The sequence below is a fragment of the Hemitrygon akajei genome, chromosome 4, assembly GCF_048418815.1.
Source record: "Hemitrygon akajei chromosome 4, sHemAka1.3, whole genome shotgun sequence".
NCBI classification, from domain to species: Eukaryota; Metazoa; Chordata; class Chondrichthyes; order Myliobatiformes; family Dasyatidae; genus Hemitrygon; species Hemitrygon akajei.
Window position 1 is genome coordinate 162,109,885 of NC_133127.1, and position 24,353 is coordinate 162,134,237.

General features: G+C 41.1%; 1 protein-coding gene across 7 annotated transcripts in view; it reads left to right on the forward strand.

Moving 5' to 3' along the window:
* Positions 1–24,353, forward strand: part of LOC140726875 (microtubule-associated tumor suppressor candidate 2-like) — a 442,790-nt gene that overhangs the window by 151 nt on the left and 418,286 nt on the right. For 2 of the 7 annotated variants that reach the window (XM_073043821.1, XM_073043830.1), the window contains exons 1-2: positions 8,182–8,351; positions 8,837–8,904. The gene's annotated coding sequence lies outside the window, so the exon portion shown is untranslated. Of the gene's footprint in view, positions 1–7,147; positions 7,238–7,468; positions 7,561–8,181; positions 8,352–8,373; positions 8,700–8,836; positions 8,905–11,248; positions 11,326–24,353 lie in introns of those variants that run through there. The other 5 variants (XM_073043825.1, XM_073043824.1, XM_073043822.1 and 2 more) reach the window with 5 other exon arrangements.

A 24,353-nucleotide genomic window follows, 5' to 3' on the forward strand; every position in this document is an offset into this window, starting at 1 on the left:
ATATCCCCTTTCCTACAGTTGTAAAGATTATGGAATATTTATTTGGAGCTTGATTTCTAATCATAACTCCAGTTAAGCTTTACATAGCCAAGCCTGCTAACTTTAGTCTTACTTTCTTCCAGAAACGCAATTGCCTCGAAATTTCAATGTACAAAAGTGGTTGTGGCGGCAGAGTTACAATACCATTTTGGTCGTGGGAGTGGGCCCGCTACTACAAATCTCACTAATAAAAGGGGGGTGCAGTCTTCTTGATGTGTGGGTGGGAAGAAGAGAAGGCTCATGTCTATCATGGAGCTGTCTGGGTCTGTAACCTTCCGAACACTTATAATCCCGTGTATTGGCACCTCTCTGCCAGACAGTGGTGCAACTCGCTAGAATGTTCCCCATATAGACATTTGTTGGAATCCTTGGGGATTCCTAATGATGCTTAGTGTCTGGTGCTATTTCTTCATGATCGCATTAATATGTTGGGCCCAGGATAGATCTTCTGAGATGTTGATGCTCAGGAACTTGAAACTGCTCACTGTTTCAACCACAGACCTCTCAATGAGGATTGGTGTGTGTTCTGACTCGCCCTTTTTCAGTTTCCTATTTCTTTATTCCTTAATATAAATGATGATGTTTCGGTCAGAAAGGGATTTACATTAATTTTAGCTGATATTTTACTATTTACAAATCTACTGAAGTTCTTACAGTATGCTTTTGTGTTTCTTGTTAGTCCCCTTTTGTATTCTACTTTTCCCAATCCTCAGTATTACAGCTTCTGTTTGCTAGCATTTCAATTTATCTAATACCATTTTTATTTTCTATTGAAGACCATTGTATTTTTTTTTAGTTTGTCTTAAAGGGATATACAGAAGCTGAATTATCAAAAAATTCAAATTTATTACTTTAAAATCCTTGGAACATGACAGCTATTCAGAGAATGTCAATCAGTTTCTACAAAATTAAGTTTTCATGGCAAAGGAACTTGTTTAGTGGGAAATAGACTACCCTCTCGCACTTCATTTAATGGTGTATAATATTTTCCATGTCCCATGTAGTGTAAGTAGTGGGACAAAATAGAGCACTTGACAATTCATTATTTTATTTGCCCTGGTGAAAGTTGCAGCCATGGAGCACAGAAACAGCTGTGAGTAAATTCTAGATTTCCACATTTTAGTATGCACATATACAGCATTGAACTTGCTGTGAGGTTTCGTTCATTTTTAGTCACAATGCTATAGTAGGGTTATGTAATTGGTGGAAGCGTACAGAATTCACAACCTCCGACATTGGGTTGGGGTTCATTTTAAGAGGCTGGTCTGACGTGATGACGCAATTTCGTGAAGGACTTTTAGTGCACTTTGTGTTCAATAAATGAGTTGCTACAGTTCCCTGAAACACAAAAGACCTCCGCCATTTTATCTGTGAAAACCTACATTGGTGACCCCGATGAGCTAGGATCATTCCAGAGTTATTCAACAGGTCGGCCAACACAGTTGCTTTGGGAGGAAAATGCAGTTCCTTGGTTTCTACAAGCCAAGGCCCAATACACGCTGTGAAAAATCTCCACGGACAACACCAAATATTTCTACGTGGTAGCATCACTCAGCATCTCCACAGCTGCAAGAGTGGCGAGCCTACATGAACACTCACCTGAACATGATAATTACCAACCTCTGAAAACTCACCTTTTACAGACTTCCAGACCATCGGAGTCTGATTGTAACACGGTGCTGCTAAGCTCTTGGAGATAATGGATCACACGCTGTCTCTCCTGGGAAATCACTATCAAAGAATTCTTCATACAGCAAAAACCTGATCAAGTTTGCATAGCCCTTGCTAATGCACCCCATGAAGGACTATAAGGAAAAACAGGAGCAAATCTGCAGCACTGGAAATCCAAGCAACACACACAAAATGCTGGAGGAACTCAGCAGGCCAGGCAGCATCTATGGAAAAGAATAAACAGTCAACATTTCGGGCCAAGACCCTTCAACAAGACTGGAAGGGAAGGGGGAAGATGCCAGAATAAAAAGGGAGGGGGATGGGAAGGAGGATAGTTAGAAAGTGATAGGTGAAGCCAAGTGGCTAAGGGCTGGAGAGGAAGGAATCTGTTAGGAGAGGAGAGTGGACTTCAGGTGAAAGGGAAGGAAGAGGGGGAGTTTGGGTTATCAGTCATTGACGTTCTCAGCTATTGCACCTCCACAGAAGGTGTAAAATCCCTCCCATGGAAGTAGGCACTATTATGGATTTCTCACTGCCCCACACTACTAAAAAAACTACAGGAGTTTTTAGATATACTGAGTTTCTTTCATTACTTCATTCCACGAGCTGTTGAACATATGCTTCCCCTGTGTAGTGCACTTAAAGGCAATACCCCTAATCACATGCTTGACTGGTCAGCAGGCATGACCAGAGCATTTGATGACATCAGACAAGTTCTTTCCAAGGTAACGCTACTGGAGCACCTGCTGCCCACTGCACCTATAGCCGTTACTACTGATGCTTCAGAGTATGCGGTGGTGTTGTGCATGGACAGTTGGTTGAAAGCCTGCAGTGAATGCTCTTCTTCAGCCGTCATCTCCAATGCCCCGTAAGGAAGTACAGCACATTTGACCGAAGGCTTCTTGGTCTCTATCTGGCTGTCTGCCTCGTTCATTTTTTCCTAGAGGGTCGCCATTTCCTAGCATTTATTGACCACAACCCCCTCAAGCGTGCAAAAGCCAAAATATCAGACCCTTCATCTGCAAGGCAGCAACACCAACCGCCCTATATATTGGAGTTCACAACTGATTTACAATGTGTCAAGGGAAAAATAGTGCCGCGGCCGATTGCTCTCATGCCACCATTGAGGCCATAGATGTAGGGGTTGACTATGCTGGCATGGCAGCCAAGCAAGCTATTTATCCAGAGGTCCAGGCTTGTGATTGGCTGACAGTAAGTTTGGGGAAGCTGGGGTTCTGTCCTGTGCTATGTCTCAACTGGTTGCCCTTGCTCCATACTGCTTGCAAACAGGAGTTGGATTGTTTTTGACTCCATACATGGCCTCTGATATCTCTGGAAGGCCTCACTGAAACTAGTTGCACTAAAGTTTGTGTGGTTAGTCTTAGAAAGGACATGCGTGATTGGACAGCAACCAGTATGGAGTGCCAGCGGGCAAAAATTAAGCGTCATGTCCAGAAGCCATTGACGACCCTGAGTGACGGTTTGACCATGTCAATATGGACCTTGTTGGTCCTCTTGCCCCCCCCCCCCCCCCCCCCCGTGGTTTCACACACCTCCTTACTATGGTGGACCGTAGAACCAAGTGGCCGGAAGTCATCCCTCTAGATGGCCGTAGATGTGACTCAGATGTTCATCAGCTCCTGGGCTTCCCATTTTTGCATCCCATCTGATATTTTCTCTGACCATGGTCCCTAATTCATATCAGACTGCTGGGCTGCAATGATCATGAACCTCTGTGTTAGGCTATGCTACACCACAGTGTATCACTCACGGTCCAATGGCCTATGTGAGTGCTTTCACCGCTCCTTAATAGCTGCTCTGAGGGCTTGCCTGACGTTTGAGTATTGGCATGTCTCCCATGGGTCCTGCAGTGGCTCAGAACAGCTCCAAGAGAGGACCTGCAGCCATCCACGGCTGACTGGTGTATGGGCAGCTGTTACGAGTGCCAAGTGTTGGTTGGTCTCTCAGCAGCATTCCACCCGACTCACTACATTCAATTCCTTTGCACCTTTTCCTACCTCCCATCATGGCGTACAGCGCTCTTGGGTTCCTGTCGACCTCCATTCGGCCTCGTTTGTTTTCATCTGCCATGATACACACCAACACCTACTTAGGCCTTCTTACGGTGGCCTGTTCTGTGTTTTGGAATGGAGGGAAAAGACTTTCATCATAGACAAAAGGGGTAAACCTGAATGCATTTCAGTACATCACTTTAAACTGGCCCAAGATTTGGAGGATTCTGCTACTATACCCCTACCATCATGACATGACCATGAGTGTGTCAACACACCTCTGGACGAGCCAGAGGCCTCTGCTGTTCCTCCACCCGTGGAACGTAGGACCAGAGCCAGGCAGCTCATCCAAGCTCCAGACAGGCTCACAATGCCAGTTTTAGTGAACTCTGGGGGGGGGGGGGGGGTGCGGCGTGTGTAGGATAACGTAATTGTTGGAAACATACATAATTTATAACCACCAACATTAGGTTGTGGTTCACTTTAAGAGGCAGGTCTGATGTGATGCATACCTTGTGTTCAGCTTTTGGTGTTCATTAAATGAGTTGTTACAGCTTTTCTGAAACATAAAATGCCTTATCTGCTTTATTGTGAAAACATACGTTATCAGTTTCACAATAATTACAAATGACCTATTCTTAGATAGTCCTTCCTGACTATGGATGACACTTGCACTCCACTTTTTTGTTTGAGTTTGAGATGCCCAGCCTGGTCAATAGAATATAGAACATACAGCAGTACAGCACAGTATAGGTTCTTCAGCCATGATGTTGTACAACAGGCGAACAAAACAGCTGGTTATTGACTTCAGAACTTGGGCAGCACACATGCCCCTGTTTACATCAATGGTGCTGAAGTCGAGAGGGTTGAGAGCTTTAAGCTCCTAGGAATGAACAATACCAATAGCCCTGGGCATAAAAGTACACCAGCGCCTCCACTTCCGCAGGAGGTTAAAGAAATTTGGCATGTTCCCCGCACTGATTTCCATAGGTGCCCACTTTCTGATGTCAATGATCAGCTTTTTTGTCTTACCGATCTTAAGGGGAAAGGTTGTAGTTATAACTCTGTTAGTTAATGAGATCCATGAATAAACTAAGACATATTATTATAAATGGTTCTCTATTGTAAATGGCCTCTTGTTGGCTGCAGAAAAAGCATTCATTAGGTTAAATCAATGTTTTTTTATGAAATTGTTTGTTTTGGCTTTAATCCAAATTTTGTTAGATTTATTATATAATTAATGCACTTCCCTGATAATGAACAACCAAACTTTTGTTGAGGTTTCAAGTGATCTGTGGTGGAATTTCTATTGTCTTCATTAATATTTATTATAAAGTTTGAAATCTTGAATGATTCCATATGAAAGTACAAAGCATTCAAGTGGAATATGATTCATGGAGACATATTGTTTGGGTTGAATTCCCACCTTCCTGTTAGAAAGACAAACATGGTAAGTGGCACACCAGCAAATAAATAGAGATGCTGCCTCACAATGCCAAAGACCTGTGTTCATTGCAAATATTAAACACTGTGTGAAGTTTGTACATTCTCCTTGTAGCAGTGTGGAGCTTTACTGGTGGCTTGGTAGGTTAAAAGACCTCAGTTGTTGAAGTGAGTTCTAGAACCTAGAGTTAGCTGATGATAAAAAAAAAGGGTTTTGTAGAATTAGCGTACATTTGTGATCGGGGCAGTTCCAGTGCTGTATCCTTGCATGATTGTAAATTGGGTGGTTGATGGGTAGGGCGGATGGAATGTGCTGACGGCCTGTTTCTGTGTTGTTTCTCTGCATGACTGCAAATACAGTTGCTTTCCTGATTTCATGTATGTGCTTAACCTTCTTCTATCAGATTAATTTCCTTTAGCAACTGCTTTAAAATAGACCCAAACAAATTTATCCTACTCATGTTCTTTATATAATTCATCTGCAGATGGAAGAAACTTCAGACACCCAAAGGGAAAATGCTCAGGGAGTTGTCAAGGTTAGGCATAGCAGATATGACTATTGATTACACCTAGGAAGATGCTACCTTTAGCATTAACACTTTAATAGCAATTGAGGTAATCAAGTTGAAGGATAATTTTAAAAAGCTGTTAAATATATCACCTTGACAGTGAATTATTTTGTAAGATGTACAGATCTCGGATGCATAAAGACACATAATCTCATAAGAAGAACTCTAGACCAAAAGAATAATTAACCATACTTAATCTAAATCAAAATCTTTTTTTATTGTCTTATGTTAGGTGAGGACAGAAAGTCAATTAACTTCCAAGATAATATCACATCCCATTGTTGACATTTGCTTAAAAATGTCTCCCTTGACAAAATTGATCATTTATTCCTTAGAATATCATGGTCATGGAAAGCTATGATGGATAAGTTGTAGACTTTATTGATTAATATCTGTTCATCCAGTAAAAGGTTAAATTGGATTATTACTCTGAGAGCTGAAAACATTTTGATGGTATGTAATAATTTGTCACTTAATTTAAATGTCTGAGCAGATTGTATTTATTAGCTTGGGAACAAAATTAATGACAGGAGGGAGGTAAAGGCAGATAGCAGAACAAGATTAGAAGTTTTGCTAAAAGAGCGTAATTGTGGATTAGTCAAATGGCAGATTGACAGATTGACAAGCTCAAAGGCACTGGAAAATCTGTGAAAGATAATTCACTAATGTGGCCCACAAAATGATGCTGAGGAATACCCAGAGTCTGACATTTGATTCTACGGCATCTAGGAATTAAGCAAATTAAAATGACACACGTCTGAGATTGGAATAAACTCTAATTTTAAATATTTCAATAGAGTGTTGAAATAAAGAAAAGGTAACCCTGTAGGAATAACTAATTGAATATTGTCCTTTGTGCAGAGCTTTATCCACAATAAAATTCATTTCAAAAAATCAAAAACATGCTCTCGATAATTTCACAAGGACGGCCAATGTATTGGCATTTTAGTGCTTATTTATTTATAATAAGAAAGATGCTAGAAAGGATTTTAGATTTTAAATTATGTACAAAAATGGTGTGATGTAAACGTATGTGGTTAGCTTACTGTGTATATGCTGCATGTTTTGTGAACTTTGGCAAGGCTTACTAACTTGAATAAGGAGCTTTCCTTTCTACTTGTTATCTGAGTTTGGCCAGATCCCTTTCTGTAGGGTAAATAGGAGCAATATCTTAGAACTTCTTTTGAAAAAATAAAAAAAGATTAAAACTAAGTGAACATGACAACTAATGCAGTACAAATCACAACAAATAATAAGATAAAATATTAACTATATGAGAATTATCTGATCTAAAAACCAACAAAGCAATTGTATTCTTCTCCTCTTACATGACTTTAATGTTCCACTTGCATGCATTTCTTCTTTGTAACTCACCAAATGATCATCTAAAGGAGTTTATTTCCTTCTGTACAGGTGATCAAGACTTTTGCTAGTCTCTTGCAAGTTGTCTCCAAGCTTTACCCACTGTTCATGATGCGGTAGTCATACTCTATTTTTTTACAGGTAAGTTGTTTAGAGAGTGAAGAAACCTTACTTGCAAGAGAGTATATGCTGTTTGCATCAACAGTCATTTTCATGCTAAATAGTGGCCTTTGACAAGTCTGCAGACCCTTCAAAGTTCATCAATAGGCTTTAGACAGCAGGTAGAGTTCAAGACATAAAATGGAGGCAAACAGGTTTCTGTATTGTCTAATCTGAAGCTTCTTTCACACTGTTTTATTCTCCAAATTTAAGGAAGGGTATATCTGCATTGGAAGCAGTACGAAGAAGATTCGCTCGGTAATTATTGGGATGAAGTAGTTGGCCTCTCAAAAGAATTGAGCAAGGTAAAGCAGTACTTATTGGAGTATAGAAAATGAAAGGTGGTCTTATTTAATAATACAAGTTTCTGAGTGGAATTGTACTTTATTTTTATGGTTTCTTAAAATCCACATATCAGTATTTGTTACCAGTCAATTGCTTTCATTTCAGACATCTTGTTTGACTCAATCTCAATCTTTTTTTTTGCCAAATCAATTCTTAGATTTATTTCCTTTTTCTTGGCAAGATGCATACAACCTAGTTTTTTACATCTTTAATGTGCTAATCCAATTGGGGTCATATTTATTCACTTTGAGTTGTTGGATTTGCAAGGGTCACAACTTTTCATTCATCAAGTTGTGAATGTAATCCAGTTGGTAAAATGGCGATGCATCATATATAAAGTTGTAGCCATAAAAAAAAACAAATCGCCGATGAAACCTCTTTGTTTATCAATTTTGTGCCAAGGACTCAATCTTTGATAATGGTTGAAGTTGCACTAATTCCCATTATAAACAAGTGCAGGTAGTTGGGGGGACTGGCCATTAAAGTAAAACGTTATTGGAGTCAGTAGGAGGCGCTGTTGTTTGCGGTCTACACTTAGCTATACGTTTGACGATGGGATTTGGTGGATTGGGAGGCTGCAACAGCTACAGGCTTAGTGATTACAACGGGAACGCCAGTCCGAGGAGTCTAGTCCGGTCTTTCCCCATCGGTCTACGGCATGCAGGCCAAGCGACTACTGTAATTTACGTGTGGCAACTCGGTACCGGAGCTCAGGTGTCTGCATGGTGATCTCTGCTCCTAATCGGGGAAGGTATGCTCACACTGGGCACGGGTTTGGTAGCCAGAGAAGGGTGTCAAACATTAACATATAGGAATCGGATCGAAGAGCAGGGTAACATCTGCAGAAACGCCACAGCCACCAGCTGGGATGCTTTGTGGACAGATGTGCGAAGTACAACAATAACTGCTTCTCTCCTGCGTTTGGGAGCAGCATTTGTCCTCAGTTTAATCTACGTTATTAGAACAGTCGGGATGTGTTTAATCTTTAAATGTTGGCTTTCCTGGAGGGATCAACATTTTTTAAATCGCGGTTGAATTTCTCATAATATTGGGATTTGAATGGGTCCAGGAAAAGCATAAAGAACCTTAGGAAAAATCTGTAAGTGTTTAACATTTTGTTTCTTTTTATTGATGAAGGGAAATATTAGTAATTGGCTTGCGAATTTCCTTTGGATAACTTTATGAAGTTGTGACCTATTAATTTCCAGCCCAATGATGTTTTTTCCTGTGTTATAGGAGTATAACACTGTTTTCCGATCTCGAGAGCATCCTTCACCAATTAAACATCCTTCTTACAATTCGTGGTAAGTTACTTTCTGTATGGGCATATGGAATTATTTGTGCAATAGTTACATTTTATAGTTCAGGAAAATGCAATATTTGTGAGTGCTTGAGATATGGGTGGGCTAATTTACTGAAGGCTTTGAGTAACTTGTGTTTGGTTTGTACAGCTTCCAGTTTCAGAATAGCATACCTTTCATTCTGTTGATGTATGCTGTAACTTTAAGCATAATGAACTGTTTATTTCCATTCGTCCTGCTGTACGTAATGGAAGATAACTAAAAGGAGTTACTTTGTCAAGATGATGGTTTGAAAAGTGCTAGGACTGAGGTAAATAACATAACAGTTAATGTGAATGTCTGAAGAAGTTAATAACAGTAAAGCTAATTCTTATTATCTAACTGTAGTAAATTTATAAAATATTGGATTAAAATTCCTAATAAGGCTAAAGTGCCAGCTACAATCTCAGGAAATAGATTTCATTTCACAGCAGTAGCTGCCATAACTTCTCCAGGTCTTTGATTGCTTTAGTTGGATGTTTGTAGTGTACTATCTCAAGATCAGAATCAGATTTATTATCACTGATACATGTCATGAAATTCATTGTTTTGTGACTGCAGTATTGTGCATGATATAAAAATAATCACCAGTCACAAAAATAAATAGTGAGAAAGAGAAATAGTGAGGTAGTGTTCATTGACAGTTCACAAATCTGCTGGTGGAAGGGAAGAAGCTGTTTCTAAAATACTGAGTGTAGGTCTTCAGGCACCTGTGTCTCCTCGCTGATGGTAGTAGTGAGAAGAGGGCATGCCAATCAAATCAAATCGAGTTTAAATGTCATTCAGTGATCCAGAGATACAGTGAATGAAACAGTGTTCCTCTGAGGCCAAGGTGCAAAACATACAAAATAACACATTCATACTGACAGACAGACAGACAGACATACTTTATTGTTCCCGAGGGAAATTGGGTTTTGTTACAGTCGCACCAACCAAGAATAATGCAGAAATATAGCAATATAAAACCATAAATAATTAAATAATAATAAGTAAAGTAAATTATGCATTAAATAATAAGTAAAGTAAATTATGAGCAAAGAAGCATATTTACATGAAAGAAAAATATAAATAGTACAAGACCCTGAGCGACATGTCTTGCAATTGATGGTACAGTCTCCCAGCAGTGCGCAGGTGCACACAATCCAGCTTGTCATTCCACTGCTTGAACATGAGAGGGCAGCACTGACAGGAGAGGCCAGTTCTCAGCCGAGCACGGACACCACGATGCACTGCCTTGGGCGTCTCCTCACCTGGTCTGCAGCAGCAGGGAAGCCCGCACCTTGAGGTCTAGTCCTCACTACAACTGAGGCTACACAGCTTCCATGTTGTCTGTTGCACCACCAGACAAGGGTATCAGGCCTGCAGCAACTTACATTGTCACTGTCCTGGATCATGAGGGTCCTTGAAGCACTAATTTTGTTGTACCCAGGATGGTGCTCGCTTAGTTTACAGTTAGTCCTCAGTCAGAATGCTCTCCATTGTATATCTGTAAAATCTTGCAAGAGTCTTTGGTGACATACCAAATCTCCTCAAACTTCAAGCATAGTATGGCTGCTGGTATGTTTTCTTTGTTATTGTATCAATGTGATTTTATCAAGGATAGATCCTCTGAGATGTTGATGCCCAGGAACTTGAAGCTGCTCATCTTTTCCACTGTTGATCTCTCAATAAAGACTAGTGTGTCTTCTACAAACTTCCTCTTCCTCAAGTCCTCAACCACTTCCTTGGAATTGCTGACATTCAGTGTAGGGTTATTGTTTGCAACACCATTCAACCAGCCAAGCAGCCAATCTATCTCATTCCTCATTGCCATCTGAGATTCTGCCAATAACAGTGTGACCGCTGAATTTATAGATGCTAGTTGAGCCATGCCTAGCCACTCAGTCATGTGTATAGAGAGTGTAAAACAGTTAGCTAAGAACACATCCTTGAGGTGTGCCTGTGTTGATTGTCAGTGAGGAAGAGGCGTTATTATTGATCTGCACTGACTTTGGTTCCTTATGAGGAAGTCAAGGATCTAGTAGAAGGCGGTACAGAAGCCCAGATGTTGATTAGTAATGATGTTCCAATATGATGAGAATGCATTTATTCACTACTACCGTATGAACAAAGCCATATTTACATTCAAAATTATTACTATGACCTTTGATTTTTAAGAGAGGAGCATATTGAGTGCTTTTAGATGCTTAATCCTTCACAACTTTCAGACCCATTTAAACTTAGGGAAGTATGGTGGTTTAAAATGCAGAAGCTCAGTAGCCCATGCAATTGGGTGATAATATTGTTTGTGCCTGATTGTTTTCCACAGAAATAACATGAAATCAGAGGGTGTATAATTCTGTAATGCGCATAAATACTTTGGCATCCTGGTACAGAGATTCATTGGTAAGAGCAGATACTTCATTTAAGATTACTTGGGACATAGGGCACAGAAACAGGCTATTGGTCTCAACTTGTCCGTGGTGTTTTTTATGTTCCAATCAAGCTTTCTCTTGTCATTCCTTTTCAAAGTATGTCTATTAGATTAGATTTCTGGTTGGTATGCTTGTCTGGCATCCTTTTTGTTCATCAATTACTTTGTATCATCCTCTCCCTGTGTTGGCAGTTTCACATTTTTACCACTGTTCTGTAACAAGGTTTCCTCTGAATATCCCATTGGATTTATTGGTGACTATCTTGTATCAATGGCCTTTTTATAAAGTTTATTATGTTCACACTTAATAATTTCTTCTAATAGAAGAAAGAAATTTGCCTCATTGAGTTGTCAAATTGGCAAGTAAAGCATTTGCATCAGTACTATTTTCCCATCTAATTCCCTGCAATGTATACTCTCACACACCCATCACCTGGGTGTTTCTCCTGCCCTGAATGGTAATGACTAATTCATGGTAGTCAATTAATCTACAAGTATGTCATTGAGATGTGGGAACAAACCAGAGTTCCTGTGGGAAAACGCAAGTAGAATGTGTAAACTTCACAGTGACAGTAGTGAGCCCTGATCAAGCCCAAGTCATTGAAGATGTGTGCCATTGTTTTGGCCATGTCTTATCAAAAATGCTACTTGACCTGCTGAATGTTTCCAGAATTTTCTGTTAGAAAAAGTTAGAGCACCCACAGTTGAATAAAATCTTTTGGCATGATCTGAGAATTGGTTACCAGATCGAAAGCAGAATAAGTAAGTGGGGCATTTCAAATTGTGAAGCTAAGATGAGTGGGGTGCCCTTAGGTTCAGTGCTAGGGCCTCATCTGTTTACTGTCTATACCACTGATTTGGAAAAGTGGATCAATGTTTGCTAAGGACACAAAGCTGGGTGGCAAAATAACCTGTGAGGAGGATGGAATCAAGGGTTATGAGGTGAGGGCTGAAACATGGACGAGAAAAGTGAGATCAGCCATGATTCTGTTGTACAGCAGAGCAGCCTTGAGAGGCTCCTATTGTCTGCTCCTATTGTCCGGCCTGCTCCTGTTGTCCGGCCTGCTCCTGTTGTCCGGCCTGCTCCTATTGTCTGGCCTGCTCCTGTTGGCCGGCCTGCTCCTGTTGTCCGGCCTGCTCCCGTTGTCCGGCCTGCTCCCGTTGTCCGGCCTGCTCCCGTTGTCTGGCCTGCTCCCGTTGTCCGGCCTGCTCCAGTTGTCCGGCCTGCTCCAGTTGTCCGGCCTGCTCCAGTTGTCCGGCCTGCTCCCGTTGTCCGGCCTGCTCCCGTTGTCCGGCCTGCTCCTATTGGTCGGCCTGCTCCTATTGCCACTCTGTGGTTTTCGGTCTCATGGAAAGGCTGATTGGGGAAATAGTCAGAATACTGTAAGTGAATTGGTGAGGACACGGGAAATGGAATATAATGTGGAAATGTGTCAAGTCATCCACTTTGATAGAATCATTGAAAAGAAGATTAAAGAAACGTGAGAGATTGACATGATGTTCAGGTGAACTTTGCTGCCCTTCTACACCAATTATGGTTCAGATACATGTGGTGAACTAGATATACCTGTCTGACTGCTCCTGTGGCTCCTCCCACAGACCCTGCTGACTGCTCCTGTGGCTCCTCCCACAGACCCCTGTATAAAGGCGACTGTGGTCTGCTGCTCTCCCTCATTTTCCCAGGATGTAGTGTTGTTCTTCAGTCAATAAAAGCCGATATCTCACTTCCTAAGTCTCAGGGTGAGTTATTGATGGTGCATCAATACATTAAATGATTAGGAAGGCAAAGAGTACGTTGCCTTTAATTTTGAAGGTTAGTGTACAAGGGGAAAGACAAATTGAGACATCACTCTGGGTTATTGTGTTGAGGTTTGTGCTCCCCACCCAAGGAAGGTTAAACATTCAATGGATGAAATACATTCTTGTTTATGTACTGGGAGATTACACTAAGGGAAGAGGTTGAATAGACTGAGCCTGTATGTAAATAACCAGAGTTTATGAGAATGAGAACGTGTTTCACTAAAACATGTCATCTCTGCCACCTCAAAGGCTTAATCATGTTGTTCCTCTCAAAACCCATCTAGCTATATCCAAGTCTGTGAATCTGTTTAAATAGGCCTGAACTTCATTTCAGTGTCACACTATGCCAAATCATAGAAGGCTGTAGGCCTTTAAGTTAAGTTATGTTAAGTTAAGTTAAGGTGCCATTTTTGTGTTATTGACACAACATTGTGAACTTCCCTATTGCAATTTGTGAAAGCCATACAGTTAAAACTTCAAATGCAAGATTCAGGAAAGAATGCTGTCTTGTTTCTTTATGTAACACTGCTCTGAAGCTGACACTGTTTGTTCCAGCCCAGTGTTCATTCTTGATATATTACACATTCTTGTAGTTGTCACATTGTAACATGATGTTTCCAGCCAGGTCTTAAGGGAACATACACAATACAAGCAACACTCCTCCAAGCAACCAGTGAGCATTGCTAATGAACGAATGGATGCTGAATTGATGGGAGGAGGAGAGAGCGTTGCTGAAAATATTGCCCACAGGAGCTACGTTTCTTCTACAAGGGGTAGAGGAAAGTACAGAAACCCTTTAGACTACAACTAGTGCAGACAGTTGCTAGTAGGACATGAGCACAGTCTCTGAATTTGGGAAATCCTGTGATCCTCAATGATCCTGTCAGCTGAAGGGAAACTAGATGAAGTCTCTTGTCTTTTACTATAGGGTTTGATTCTTGGGATATGCTGATGCCATTTCAGTTATTGTGCCCTCCTTTGAAGATTGCTGGCAGCTTGAAGAAAAATGAGGTGTCTGTACTTCATAACAGTCTTCAATCTGAGACAATCTTCAGTTCTGATCAGGTTTCTAATCCAGTACACCAGAATTTTCAGGTTGTAATAGGAACTAGTATTTTGTACCAATGCCACCAGTCTCTGAACAGACACTTTTGTATTTTACTTGGTGTATTGTTTCAATCTAAAAAAGCTTTTTTAAAAAAACAGCTTTACTAGATTATTTGCATTTTGTGAAAAGCCTCTTTAAAGTCTTCACAGCACTCTCACTTTTGTCATTTTTCTGTGGGTCTGTGAGTGAAAGTGCCTTGTTTCAAAAGCTCCAAGCCTCATCAACACTGTACATTTAATGGACTTAAATTGTGTTCCATTATCAGAGCCAGGTTGTCTCATATTCCAACTCTGTCTGACATTGTTTCAAAGTACTCCCAGCCATAATTGAAGTAAGTCTAACCACTTCAATCAAGTTTTTGCACTAATTACAAACAAGAAGAGTATGACAATGCAGCTCACACAGATCTTTGCCTATCAGCTGACCCCAATATTGTGTTGAATTAAAGGTTCCTTACGTGGTGAACCGTGGTATTCCAAACAGATAATGTACTTTGATCATTTAAATTAGATATCTAAACCTCCGTGAATACAAGCTACTATGCAATCTGTATCAAATGAGCTTATATTTATAATCACACAGAGGGAGGTTGTTTATTTAGTTATTTAGAGATACAGCATGCAACAGGCCCTTCTGGCCCAATGAGCCACACCATCCAGCAAATCACCTGTGTAGCCCTAACCTAGTCACAGGACAATTTATTAATCGGTATGCCTTTGGAATGTGGGAGGAAGCCAGAGCACCCGGAGGAAACCCACACACACACGGGAAGAGCATACAAACTTTCTCACAGAGAATGATGGAATTGAACTCTGAACTTTGCCCCCAAGTAGTAATAGAGTCATGCTAACCGCTATGCTGCCGTGGTGCCCCAAAATTTAGCCCATCAGTTATGAGGAGCAGTCCCCCTCTACTTCCCTGCTGTGTCTGCCATTAGGCTGCTCTGTTTATATGCAATGGAAGTGAGACCCGTGTTTTTATTTATTAGTTTTCTTTGTCAATTGATTTAGTTAAAAATTCTAAGTGTGGAGACATTTAGGTATCATTGATTGAACCCCATACCTGCAGCAGAGTTATTAAGCTGTTCTCATTACGCAGTTCCAAATGAAACTACTTCACGATGATTGTTTCCTTTGGCTCACTTGTAAATTCATGAATATTTGCTTCAAGTAGCTATGCATTTTACCCTTTTTGTACCCTCATTCCATATAAAACTTCTGTAATCTCTGCAGTATTTTTTGAAGCTCTTCAGGGCATTGTGGTTTAAGAATAAGTGTGTTCAATAGATCTGACTCAATTTTTGATGTTTCCTGTTCATATCATAGATATACGGTTCAAATGTGACAGAGATAAATACAATTGCCTTGGGGCCACATCTGTGTAATACTCAGCTCTATTTCTCTTCATGCCTTTAAGCACAGACCACCAATTATGGGCTATGCACAATTGTTGCTTGATCTCCAGACTGCGACGCATCACACTTTACAATGACCTTTTTTCTGAAGATTACAGTATTTAAGAACTGGTGTGATAGTGATGAGTTTTCAACACCACTACCTGGAATTCTGTCTCGAACAGACTGCATCTTTCCTTTTAAAATCTTAGAGGCTTCACATTAGCTGATGGCAAAGGGAGAAAATTACTCAGATATTGAGCAGGTCTCAAGAAATGTTGAACTGTCCATATTGGCCTCTTTAAAATTGCTTTAACTTTGGCCTCGTCTGCACAGTGTTTTACCTGTGCAATATATCAAAAAAAAGATACTTCTCGTCTCTGAAGTTCACCTTTACTCAGCGTTATTGTGTATCTTTGAATAAATTAATATACAGTGGGGTGCCAGGGTTACGGAAGATGTGACTTGAGAAAATCCCACTTTATGCATTTTCTGTACCAGACTCTGGTCTCAGGTACAGTATTAAAATCACCTGGAAACAATGTAGAGATTACCCACAGAAAAATCCAAAGCCTTCTGTAGACTTTTCATAAGGTAAGATCAAGCATTGAAAGCCCTCATTAGCACACACTTCCATTTGTTAAACTGCAGTTAGTTTTCTCATTGAGTAGCAGTCCCATTCCCCCATTGCTCCACCTGCAAACAATTATTATGTTTCATAACTCCAAGATATAAAACTAATTTAAAGAAAAAGATGGAGAGTCTGAAATATGAGTCTAACTTAGTTTTTACTTTAACCAAGCGCATACGTATGATGTGGTAGCGTAACGATATAGGCAATTCACACATTTCGTACATATAACCATAATGAATTATTTAGGCAGTGAAGAATGTTTAATCAAACAATTTAGGTACAATATTACTCAAATACTACAGATTTATAACATTAAATACATAACATTACTCCCTGCTTGGCTATAAACTCCAACTCAACATTTCAACTATATAGACAGTATATTACAAAAATACAACTACTAAACAGACATCCAGCCACAACATGGTAAATTTTAAATGGTCCCATTCAGGCCTAAAGATTTAATCACTGAGGAGGCTCTCTTACTCTTATGGAATAACGTCTTTACCTGACAAGGGGATCATGCCGATTCTGGGATTCCTCCGTGGTGGTTGTAGGAGTTGACTCTGGTACTGCAGGAAGTGGTTTCCACAGCTCTGGACACATTTCTTCTCTAACAATTGACTCTACTCTCCACAAATGATTGATGAGCCGTCTCCAGATGATATCAGAAGCAATTTCCGCCGTATAGGAGAGTGATCCAGTTCTGTCCTTAATCTTTCTGAGTACCCACTTTTGATCACCTATGTAGCCCCTCATCAAAACTGTTTGTTCAGGAGTGGAACATCGAACCTCCTTGGTTTTCTCTGCTGTTTGCCCTGCATACTGCTTCTGAGATTGGGCCTGTGGAGATCCAATTGTGAATGCAAGGGATGAACTAGGAACAGCATAATTGGTGAGTTGTTGTGCAGGGAGAAAACTGGCGAGCTTCTTGTTCAGTGTTAGTGTAGTGTGTTCCGCTGACATTGCTCGCAGAGTGTTCTTTAGTCTCTGGACAAACCTTCTGCCAAGCCATTCGTAGCTGGGTGGTATGGTGCAGATGCAATATGTTTTACTCCATTCATTTTCAGGAATGACTGAAAATGTTCTGTAATAACTGTGGTCCATTGACACTGACTAAGTGTTCTGCTTCACCAGTTCTTGTGAAGATGCTTCTAAACACATCATCAGTGTTCCAGGCTATAGTAGAGGCTATTGGGAACACTTCTGGCCACTTTGTAGCTATATCCACTACTACCAAGAAGTTTGTGCCCATGATTTGTCTGGTAAGATCCACGTCAATCCTCTGCCTGGCAGTGTAGGCCATTCCCAGGGATGGCGAGGTGCTGTTTTCTTCGGTGGAGCAGCCGAATTGGCACAGGAGCCCTCATGCAGGCTGGGCAGTGAGAGATTTAAATAAAGAAGCTTTTGCAGTATTACAGTTTTTTTCTAGCAGCGCAGTCACAATTCATTAGCAAGGGCAAACAAAATTAATGCAGGAAGAAGCAGAATGGAAAGGCTTAGGCTCATCAGGCTTGGGCAAGGTACATATCGGGTAGGCAGTGGGAATGGCTCCAGGAAATGTGTTGTGCTCTTTGTGTAAAATATGGGAATTCTGTGAGATCTCCAGCCTCCCAGATAACCAGATCAGCACAAGGTTCGCTGAGCTCCTCAGAGGATGTGTTAAGGAACTGGAGTTGCAGCTTGTACGGGAAACTGAGGAGATGATAGACAGGGGTGGTAGTCACACCCTAGTTGCAGGAGACGTGAAGATGGTTGACTGTCAGGAGAGGAATGAGAAATGGGTAGCCAGTACAGAATACCCCTGTGGCCATTCCTCTCAATAATAAGTTCAGTTTTGGATACTGCTGAGGGGGAGGACCTAGTGGAGGGAATACCATAGCAACTGCGTTTCTGTCACTGGGACTGGATCTGTGGCTTAGAAGGGAAGGGGGGAGAGGAGAACTGCAGTAGTGATAAGGAATTCCATAGTTAGAAGAATAGAGATGAGATCCTGTGTACGTGATAGAGACACCCTGATGGCATATTGTTTCCCAGGTGCCAGATCAGGGACGTCCCTAAGGGGAGGGTGAGCAGCCAGTATGACAGTACTGATACATACTGTCAGGGCACTGGAGCAGGGATCCAAACACAGACCCAGTACTGTGCACACAGTGATATTAATTGAGTAACAAATCCCGAGGTGCAAACAAAGTCGGTGTTATAGTTCAGGCAGAGATCAAAATATCCAGAGAAATTCAAAATCAGGAAACAGCCAGAGTCGATATTCAGATGGACAGAGTACAGATGGGAATGCTGGAAAGGCTTGGGAAAATTCACTGGCACAATCTGGCAACAAACAGGTGAAAACACAGGACTAAATCACACTGAGCAATAAACAGAGAGGCAGATGTTAGGTGGAGCACAATGAGACACAGGTGGCAGCAATACAGGTAATAATGAGAAGCAGATGAGAGACAGAGCACACAGTAATACAGGGGCCAGAGCAGAGCAGGAGTGGGGACAGGAGCACATGGCAATACAAAACCACAGACTGACAGCCAGGGGGAAACACACAAAAAGACAGAGGTACTGACACATTGACACCAATGACATAGCTAGGAAAAGCGAGGAGGTCCTGAAAAGAGAATTTAGGGAGCTAGGTAGAAAGCTCAAAAGCAGCATCTCCAGGGTTGCAACCTCTGAACTGCTGCCTTTACAGTGCGCTAGAGAGGGTAAGAATAGGATGATTTGAATGTCTGGCTGAGAAACTGGAGCAGGGGGCAGCATTTCAGATTTCTGGATCATTGAGTCATTTGTTTAGTTAACAAATTTCATGAAACATGCCAGTGATAATAAACCTGATTCTGATTCTGATTCTGGGATCTCTTCTGGGGAAGTTATTATCTGTACAAAGGGGGCAGGTTACCCTTGAACCCAAGGGAGATCAATATCCTTGAAAACAGGTTTATTCAAGCTGTTGGGGAGGGTTTAAAATAATTTGGCAGGGGAATGGGAACTGAAATGAGAGTGATGTTGCTTTACAAGCTGGGGCAGTGCGTAGTGAAACTGTCAGGAAGGACAGCCTGGTGATAGAGCAAACTTGCAGTCAGTGGAATGAGTAAAAGGGGGACAAAATTGAAAAGGGTGACAGATACAGAACTGAAAGTGTTATATGTGAACGCAGGCAGTATACTGAATAAAGCAGATGATCTTGTAGTGCAGTTAGAGATTGGCAGATATGCCAATTTGGGCATCACTGAGTTGCAGCTGAAAGAAGATTATAGTTGAGAGCTTAACATCCAAGTTCAGCATTGTGTTGAAAAGACAGGCAGGTAGGCAGAGGGGGTGTCATGGTTCTGTTGGTAAAAAATAAAATAAAATCTTTGGAATATGTTAGAATCATTGTGGGTAGAGTTAAGGAACTGCAAGGGTAAAAAGACTCTGATGGGAGTTGTACACTGGCCTCCAAACAGTAGCTACAATGTGGGCTACAAACTGTAATGGAAGAAAGAAAATGCATGTCAAAAGGGCAAAGTTATGATAGTTATAGGGGAGGGTTTTAATATGCTGGTAGATTTGGACAATCAGGTTGGTGCTGATTTTAGACCCCAAGGGAGTGAATTTGTATAATGCCTATAAGATGGTTTTTTAGAGCAGCACATGAACCAGTGATCGTAATATGATATAATTCACCCTGCAATTTGAGAGAGAGAAGCCAAAGTCAAATGTATCAGTGTTACAGTGGAGTAAAGGGGATTACAGAGGCATGAGCGAGGAGCTAGCCAAAGTTGGTTGAAAGGGGATTCTAGTGGGGATGGTGGCAGAGCAGCAATGGCTGGAGTTTCTGGAAGCAATTCCAAAGGCACAGGATAGGTAAATCCCAAAGAAGAAGAATTACTCTAAAGGCAAGATGGTGCAACTATGGCTGACGAGGGAAGTCAAAGCTAACTTAAAAGCAATAGAGAGGGCATATAATAGAGCAAAAATTAGTGGGAAGTTAATGGATTGGGAAACGTTTAGAAATCAACAGTAGGCAACTAAAAAAACTATAAGGGGGAATAGATGAAATATGAAGGTAAGCTAGCCAACAATATCGAAGAAGATATCAAAAGATTTTTCGATATATAAAGAGTGAAAGAGAGTTGACAGTAGATATTAGATTGCTGGAAAATGACACTGGAAATGTAGTAATGGGGGATCAAGGAAATGGTGGACAAACTGAATAAATATTTTGCATTAGTCTTCACTGTGGAAGACATTAGCAATATGCCAGAATTTATTATTTTTTTTCACTAATTTTTATTGCAACACCAGCAAATTACATTCAATACAACCAGTTGCCAATTACGTTTTGTCTGTTTAACCCAGCCACCCCCAACCCTCATCCCCAACCCCCTCTCCACCCCTCTGTCTCCCACAACCCCTCTCCCCTCCACCAACCAACTAAATAGCAATGCATACATAGACAGAGCATTCCTATTTTAACAGAATATCTTTTAAGTTAGATATCAAATTTGTCCACATTAAGTTTGGGTTTGGTCGTGCATCATTTACTCTTGCTGATGATAATTCCAGGTAAGAAATGTCCAAAAAGCTCCAAAGCCAGTTAGTACTTGAAATATCATGGGGAGGTTTCCAATGCTGGACTACAATCTTGTTGGCTGCAGTCAGGCCTGTCAGCCAGATTATGCTTGTTTTTTTTCCATAAGGGAAAGGTGGGAGTCATCATTTAAAAGATGTACAACGGTGTCTATTGGTAATTGTACCCCCATTAGTTCTGTAAGAGTACTGATAACCTTTCCCCACAAACCAAAAACCCCCAGACATTCCCATACAACATGTATAAAAGAGCCAATGGTTCTGTGGGGACAAAATGAGCAATATGGGCCAGGAACCAGTCCCATTTGATGTCTAATTCTCGGTGTTAGATACGCTAATATGCCAGAATTTTGAGAGTGTTAAGGGGGCAGAAGTGAGTGCAGTTGCTATTACTAGAGAGAAGGTGCCTGGAAAACTGAAAGGTCTCAAGGTAAATAAGTCACCTGGACCAATTGGACTACACCCCAGGGTTTTGAAATAGGTAGCTGAAGAAATTAGTAATGATCTTTCAAGAATCATTAGATTCTGGAATGCTTTGGAAGGACTGGAAAATTGCAAATGTCACTTCACTCTTCTAGAATGGAGGGAGGCAGAAGCAAGGAAATTATAGGCCAGTTAGCCTGAGTCCAGTGGTTGGTAAGATGTTGGAGTCGGTTGTTAAGAATGTGGTTTCAGCGTACTTGGAGGCACGTAATAAAATAGGCCAGAGTCAGCATGGTTTCCTTAAGAAAAAATCTTGCATGATTAATCTGTCGGAATTCTTTGATGAAATATCAAGCAACATAGACAAGGAGCTTTGGTGGATGTTGTTTACTTGGATTTTCAGAAGGCCTTTGACAAAGTGCCGGACATGAGGCTGCTTAACAAGATTAGAGCCCATGGTATTACAGGAAAGATACTAGTATTGATTAGCATTGGCAGATTGGCAGGAGAGAAAGAGTGGGAATAAAGGGAGCTTTTTCTGATTGGTTACCGGTGATTAGAGGTGTTCTGCAGGGTTTGATGTTGGGACTACCTCTTTTTACTTGGCATATCAATAATTTGGATGACGGAGTTGATGGCTTTGTGACAAAGTTTGTAGTTGATACAAAGCTGGGTGGAGGGACAGGTAATGTTGAAGATGCAGGGAGGCTTCAGAATGACTTGGACAGATTAGGAGAATGGGCAAAAAAGTGGCAGATGGAATACAGTGTCAGGTAGTGTATGGTTTTGTACCTTGGTAGAAGAAATTTAAAAAAATACTATTCTCTAAATGGGGAGAAAATTCAAAAATCGGAGGTGCAATGGAGCTTGGGAGTTCCTGTGCAGGATTCCCTAAAGGTTAATTTACATGTTGAGTTGGTGGTGAAGAAGGTAAATGCAATGTTAGCATTTATTTCCTGTGGGCTTTGTCACTGGTGAGGCCTCTCTTAGAGTATTGTGAGCAGTTTTAGGCCCCCTATTTAGAAAGGATGTGCCGACATTGGAGAAGGTTCAGAGGAGGTTCCTGAAAATGATTCCGGAATGAAAGGCTTATCATAAAAGCAGCGATTGATGGCTCTGGGCATTTACCCGCTGGAATTCAGAAGAATGAGGAGTGGCCTCCCTATCGATTGTTGAAAGGCTTTGATAGAGTTGATATGGTGGGGGTGTCTAGTCAAGAGTGCACAGCCTCAGGATAGAGGAACATCCATTTAGAATGGAGATGAGGAATTTATTTAGCCAGGGGCTGGTTAATCTGTGGAATTTGTTTCCATGTGTGGCTGTGGAGGCTGGGTTATTGGGTGTACTTTAGGCAGAAGTTAATAGGCTCTCAATTAGTCAGGGCATGAAAAGTTAAGGGGAGAAGGCAGGAGAATGGAGTTAAGAGGGAAATGGATCCGCTATGATTAAATGGCGGAGTAGACTCGATGGGTCGAATGGCCTAATTCTGCTCCTCCGTCTAATGGTCTTATGGTCATATGCTCCTGGATTCTTCTGAATGTGTTGGCATCCTGCACACTGCGTGGCAAACTGCTCGACCTGCTGATCTATCCCAGGCCACCAGATGAATTTTTGAGCCAATGCTTTTATTTTTTTAACCACACCTAGAGGACCAGCATGTAGCCCCTCCAACTCTTTTGCTCTTAGTTTGGATGGTACAACAACTTTCAAGTCCTACCTCCATGGAAGGGAAAGTTCATCCTGGCACTGGTAAAATTGAGGAACGGGAGTTTCTGCTGCACTCTTCCAGCAACTTTGGGTGCCATGTAGAACTGAGACAGTGTGGGACTTTTCTGGTTTCCCTTTGGATCAGCTCTGTCTTAATAGGGAGACTTCCGATTTGCATTAGGGAGAATATGTCAAGAGGAGTTTCATCTTTTTGTAAATTTTTCAGGTATTTCCTTTTCCAAAGGTTATTGGGACAGTCCAGTCACATTTCCATGATTACCGGTAGTTGTCCTCTTGAATTTGATCTTGTAATTGTGTCCTCCAAGGAGTAGAGCCCATCTCTGCATTCGTGCTGCTGCTGTTAGTGGGAAACCCTTTGTGAATTGACAGTTGACACTAGTGGTTGATGATTAGTAACAAGGGTAAACTCTCTCCCGTACAAGTGCTGATTAAAACGTTTTACACCCCAAACCAGACTCAAAGACTCTTTGTCAATCTGTGTGTAATTTCTCCCTGTAGTGGTAAGGGAATGTGATGCAATGTCTGTGGGGTGTTCACTTCCTTCACTATGCCTATACCATAAGGTGAGGCCTCAATGGATGGTGTGAATCATACTGTGTGAGTACAGTGTCTGAAGTCACAATTTCCTTTGCCTTTTTGAAACTCATCTCACAGTACTTTGTCCATTGTCATTTCTTCCCAATCTGTAGTACTGAGTTCAAAGGGTGGAACACAGTAACCAGGTTTGACAGAAGTCTGTTGTACAAGTTGGCAAATCCTGAAAAGGTATGCCTCCATGACAGATACTTCAGCCTTGGGGCATCCACCACGTGTTGAACTTTCTCAACACACTTGTGTAATCCTTGTGTGTCAATAGTGTGACCATAAGAAGTGGTGCTTGGTTTCAAGAATTCACTAGTCGCGTGTTATACTCTGAGCCCATAATCTTCTAATCTTTTAAAAACTGTCTTGAGGTTTTGGAGATGTTCCTTGTCATCCTTACTGGTGACAATGAAGTCATCTAGGTAACACTGAGTGCCTTGTAGCACTTGGGCTATTGCTTTCTGCCAAAGTGCAGGTGCAGAACATTGATGATCGGTTGTAGGTAGTTTGTGATTTTGCTGATATGATGCAATTTTACTGACTCTGTTAAGTTTGTTTCAGTTAAACATTAATCTTAAAGGCAACTTATTTCAACTGGTACTGAACAGATTATGGAAATCAGAACTTGATTTTTGCATTTGGATAGCCTAAAGTATAAGAAAGGTCTGTTCAAAATAGTGTTTAGTTTTAAAATAGTGTAAATCTATCTTTGAATCTATTGATAATTGGAAGCTGAAAAGCACTTCTAAGT